The 6,000-nt window shown below is 36.3% G+C and overlaps 1 protein-coding gene across 2 annotated transcripts in view; it reads right to left on the reverse strand.

The window, feature by feature from the left end:
• The window catches only part of LOC126248236 (forkhead box protein N4), an 85,119-nt gene extending 80,148 nt beyond the window's left edge, over positions 1 to 4,971 (reverse strand). For both annotated transcript variants that reach the window (XM_049949070.1, XM_049949071.1), the window contains exon 1: positions 4,830 to 4,971. The gene's annotated coding sequence lies outside the window, so the exon portion shown is untranslated. The remainder of the gene's footprint in view (positions 1 to 4,829) is intronic.
• Between the last annotated feature and the right edge of the window lie 1,029 nt (positions 4,972 to 6,000).

Below are 6,000 nucleotides of genomic sequence, written 5' to 3' on the forward strand. Positions count from 1 at the left end.
CAACACAGTTATACGAGACATACGCTTCTCAGATCAACTTAGTCAGCTTCTCATAAATAATGACTGTAAAAATAAAGTATATGTGTGGTAATACAGAAAATAAGGTCAAGTAATTTATAATCAAGTCCAGACTCTCAAAATGAATGTATGCTGTGCGTGATCCACATAAAGCTAATACGATGTGGATTGACTGAGGAGCATACTATAAAACTTCACACACAATATATTTTACAGATATTTAGTTGTGCACCATGCAATTAGTGTGTATCCAGAACACTCATGTAATCCACAAATAACTGCTTACCTATGCCATACATTTTAAAGCTAACATGCTGCGAGTAAACAAACATTCAATACATCAATGAATTTTTTTTCTGAAGCAATGGGCCACATATTAATAAAATGGAGTACCACCCCTCTGAACTCTCTCCATGTACAAAGCAAAGAGGAGTTTGTTATTTTCGTAATAATATGGATTATCAGCAGCTGTGAGATCCGGAGTATACTGACTAAGAATTTGAGCTGACATCCATGGATGCTGCTGACTTGGTGATGTAGGAGTCAGGTTGCTGTAACCATTATGTAATATATCTGTGTTCATCACTGCATTATTACTCTTGCTTTGGTTTGCACCATAACTGTAATTGGGAGGCTGAGCCACCGAGTGTGTTGAACTCCCCTGACTTGGTAATCCATTCCAGTCTTCCCCCTCAAAACTAGCATGTGCAACATGCTGAGAAACTAAATTGTTGTACACATTTTCACCAAAGTGCGTACTGTTAACTCTTTTCGGTAATGGCATAAAATCGCAACTGTCTGTTCCACAATTATCTCGGCTGCGTTTCCTGCTGCTAAGGAGTCCTTGTGCCATGGCTTTGAATAAGAGGACTCCAAAAAACACTTGCGCAGTTTCCAAATACAACCGTCCCTACATGTATCAACACACCTGTCCGAGGACAGAAAACAATTAATTAAGATCACAGTATGGATTAATAAACACTAATAGGTCCTGAAAGGAAAACATACTTCTCATTTTGAAAGATAAGTTTTATAGTTTGGTTCGAGGTGTGGCGGTGAGTGCATTTCATTGTCATGAACATATTAAATGAAACTTTCAAATGAAAATGTATGTATTCTTGTTCAGGCAAGATTAGATAAACTCTGAATGAAGTAATCACCGAAAACTGCATTCTAACTGCTATTTTATGAATTACTCTTATTTCAAGTAATAGCAGCATATTATTACAATAATCCATATCAGTACAACTAATTCAAAATCCATAGTATTGCATGAAAGGTTAACACAGTTTAAAAGTTTCATTTATTACGATGCCTTGAAATCAAAACTGCAAATGAAGTATGTTATCACAAAAAGTGAAAACAATAAAAAACATCACACTGCAACAAACAAAGAAAACAGAGGCTGAAAGAGACCACTGCAACACTCACTCACTCCACCCCTCCCCCCCCCCCCCCCCCCCCGCCCAGTCTTACACACTGTACCCATAGTTGACCAATTTCACTGGCCATAGATTTCCCTTTAGGTCACAGTAAGGGTAGCTGCTACTAAGAATTATAAAGAATCTAAGCTAGCTTCTAAAATTGTGATCCATCACTGTACTTTGTGGTACTATGGAAACACACTTAAGTACGTGTCCTCTCAAACTATTTTCAAGAAAGAAGAATTAAGTTTGAGAGTGCAGCTTCAAGATGTATGTAATTTAGCAGTTAGCTTCACTTCAAAGTTAACTACAAGTGTATATTAACAGGGCACTGAAATCCCTCATACACATATGATCCACTCCTTTGCACTGCAAAATTACAGTTGAATGAGCACTCATTTTTCACTTTAACTTTTATTCACCTTCATCTAGCTGTCTAAACACAATAAAAATAATGGGGGCAAGGGAGGGGGGGGGCGAAAGAGAGAGAGAGAGAGAGAGAGAGAGAGAGAGAGAGAGAGAGAGAGAGAGAGAGGGGGGGGGGGGGGGGGGGAATGAAATGCACATTTCACCTGTAACAATAACTTACACCAAGTGCACAACAAACTCTTAAAATGCTGCAGCACAACCTAAATGAACCAAGATATGTGTATAACATTTTCATAGATAACTATTTTTAAGTCTGCACAGTGTTCTCTGCCAGCTCAGGCATGAGTTGTATGCAGCTCTCTTCACAAGGATATACTCTGTTTAGTCTAAGTGTATCATCTACAGTTACCACCAAAAATTCATTTTCACTAATTTAACCATAAATATTTGCAAAACAACCTCCAATCAATGTTTTTCATACTTGAAGTTGAACACATTCTAAATCATTTCTGGAATACATTTAGCATCAAGACAAGGCCCAGCAAATTTACACGGGTCTAATCAGTTAAAATTCATGTTGGCTGTTCTACACATTATGAAATTCGCTACACTCAACAACAATTCAGAACTTAAATATTTCAGTGGTCCAACTCATTACTACAGCATATAATAACCCCTAGTGAATTTTCAAAGGTATGTATCAAATAAGTTATGCAAATGTGCAACACCTTATATGACAATCAACTGAGGAGCCAAACTGAAATCCACAACTAACTATAGTTCAGGTGCATAAGGAACTCATCTTTATGTTACAAAGCATATACTCAACATGTACTGGCAATGAGTCTGGGGAACTCCAGTGGACTATGATTTAATTACCAGCAACATTTCTATCCAGTATTTGCTGTCTGTATACAACTACCTCCACAGCATTTACCTACTATGGCACAAAAAAATATAAAGGCTGAGAAATAATGAACATAAGGTGAAACAATAATTTGACAAAGTAGAAAAGGTACAATGAAAAAATTGAACAGAAAGAACATGTTATTTACAAAAGTAACAAATACAGCATAAGCAGAACAACGTTGAAACATAGTGTGGAGGGTTGAGTTAGAAATATCATGACATCAACTGGGAGAAGAACTCTACAAAAAGTTTTTTTAAATTAGTTTGACAAGAACCTCAACATGACAAAATGGGATCAGTACAAGAAGGCACATGACTGTAGTTCATCGAATTGACTTTACATTGCTAACCTACAAATCTTACATTTTCTTGAAATCATACATTATCTTAAAATAATATGTACAGCAAGATATTTGGGACTAAGATTAAACAAAACTATGCAAATCAAAGGCTGGGTAACTTATAAAGAACTTAAAAACTGCAGCACACAGGAAAGCTGACAAAGAAATCTATACAATCTGATGTCTGAATGGAAGAATAAGATCAGCACACAGTACTTTGGGACAATCAGTAATACTTAATTCACTACTTCTGATAAGGGGCCATCACTTACATAATGCACACATATCAGGATAATAATTATACCGACACAATACTGACATGATACAAACACTGGACCACTATATTAAACTGACTCATGTTTACACAAGCAAAATTATTAAAAGCAACTATGACTAGGAACTGCTGTTTTTAGATATAGCTCCAATAACAGCACTGTGCAATGACCATATTTAGTGAACAGCCAGACAATATCATGGGGCACCCCGTGTGTTTATTTACAAAGTGTTAGTAACTATCATTATACCAGCAATGAGATGATATTGTACTGTGAATGTAATAAGACAGTAACCACCTATACAAAAAGCCTGTAGCATTATACGTGAATAAACAGCAAAAGATTTGGCTTTTTCTTTGCTTTCTTACAGATGACAGGTTTCACTCAACAAATTACTAGGGATTTTTGATACTGTATCGGCTTGCATCACGCTAGAAAATATAGGGACCACCCGCGTAACAGTGTAAGATGTTTGTCACAACTCGCTTGCTCAACATATTTTAATGGTTTACAATGCTAAAGAGTCATTCAACATTAACTACAGAAATGAAAATACGGCATTAAAATGGATTTTCACAACGTCAAATATAGTATACATCCTTTGACGCATCATAATCCATATGGATTGAATCAAAGCGACGTATTTACACTTTTAGGCCGAAACTGTGTACAGTGCGAAATTTAAAAAGCTGTCTCCGTATTTGACATGTTATCAGACTTATGTACAGGCATTTCACGCAATTTAGATTGCCGTGATCCAACTAACAAATAATAATGTGTCTCGAAAGCGAGTTTTCATGTAACATTCTATATTTACAACCAAAAACGTATATAAATTTCTTCCAGATTTACACAGTCACCTGCACGAAAAACCGGACGTTCCTTATCATACGATACGCAAAATCATTAAATTTTTCTATTTTCGGAACAAATGAAACTAACATTCCTTTTACCGAATTCACGGAAAATATCAAGTGCAATAAGTAACTATTACCAAGGAAATCTTATGAGTGCGAACTGAGATTTGTTCTTTTATTTGGCACCCGTACATTACAGAAACGAATGCTGGGACGCAACAACGCTGTGATCTCTGAACTATTGGCGCCAAAGCAATCGATTAAGACAACGTTTCTACAATTATACTCTTGACACAAAATGTCTGGAAATCAAACACGATTAACAACACTTCGTTGCGCAGAATACCACATTATACTCGATAACGCTACTGAAGTCATCTAAACATAGTCGCAACAAAAACTTCCAGTACAGTACTAAGACTCAAATTTTGCAAAGTACTACTTACGTTGATAGTGGCAGGTTCTTAACTCTTCATGCTCACTACACTTATAGGCTTATTTAATCTTAAAACTGCTATCCAACGACTTACTGTAAATTCGTTTACGCTGTCTGGTAATGGCAGATATTAGAGACATCACACACTGTTTACAAATATCACGTAAAGACGATTTGCAGGAAGACAGGATAAAACTCACCTTATCCGTGACAAAATCGCAGCTATTTTCAGGCATGAAGTCCTTCGCAGTTTCTTGAGTGTTTAATAACAATTTTACACTATGGCGCAACTTTCACATAACTTTCATGTTGAACTAACAAACGTCTGTTGTGGACCTGGACAAAGACAGACTAAAGTTTGAAAATGGAGCATGCTCATTGGCTGATTTTCCACTGCAGGCTTTCCCGCCAATTCGTGATTGGTCAATTCATTGAGTCTGCGTTCAAATGAGGTGCACATGGCTGCCTGTAGTAAGCAAAGCATTCGATCTTCACCAGAATAACAAGCAGGAGAGTGAAGAATGTAATATGCATGGTTGAGATACATTTATCCTTCCCGAAAAACGATAAACGAGTGAACTACGTGTATCACCGACTTACAATCATACACGAATTATTGTGTAGTTGTACTAGAGAAAGCTGCAATGTGTAATAATATGGCGTCTACTACTGCTGCTCTTTCTAAGCTGAATTTACGGAAATAAAGATGATAATTGTGCTCCCGCGTAGGAGATGTGTTAAGTGAATCCTTATATAAATATCATTATATGTGGCTACTTGGTCTTGGACGAATATGATTTAATTAATGCTTTATCTTGTAACTGCTAGAAATATTTACCACGTAAAAATATACAGGAGTCGTGGAAGCCATGTTTTTCGATATTTGTGATAAATATTACTCACATTCATAGTACAACATAAAGAATAACTTCTAGATTCGTACGTCACAAGCTTAGTTAATGGAGAAATAGAGAACGAAGGAAGAATGCAGTGTTTATACAAATAGACTAAGTATTGCCCTTATTCGGTAGTTGTTTACGCTTAGGGAAACTACCTCTCTTTGCAAGATAGTGTGCTACTTATACATGATACTGTTTCAAAGGAAAAATGTATTGCGTTTCTTTCTGATATTAAGAGATGATATAACGGAAATATCCGGAAGCACTCTCTCGCCTTTCAGTATATGAAATGTTTTTGAATAAATACCAAATTGTACTAATCCGTAAACAATTCCGGAGTATTGTGAAAGTAATAGAATAGACCTCTCGATACTAACAGAAAAAAATATTTTTTTAACTTGAGTGATTCGATTGTGAAATATCATGCAGTTAAGATTGTGCCGGAGTGATTTAAGGCCATTTATGGAGAGTC

This window comes from Schistocerca nitens, chromosome 3, assembly GCF_023898315.1.
Source record: "Schistocerca nitens isolate TAMUIC-IGC-003100 chromosome 3, iqSchNite1.1, whole genome shotgun sequence".
In the NCBI taxonomy this organism is placed as follows: Eukaryota; Metazoa; Arthropoda; class Insecta; order Orthoptera; family Acrididae; genus Schistocerca; species Schistocerca nitens.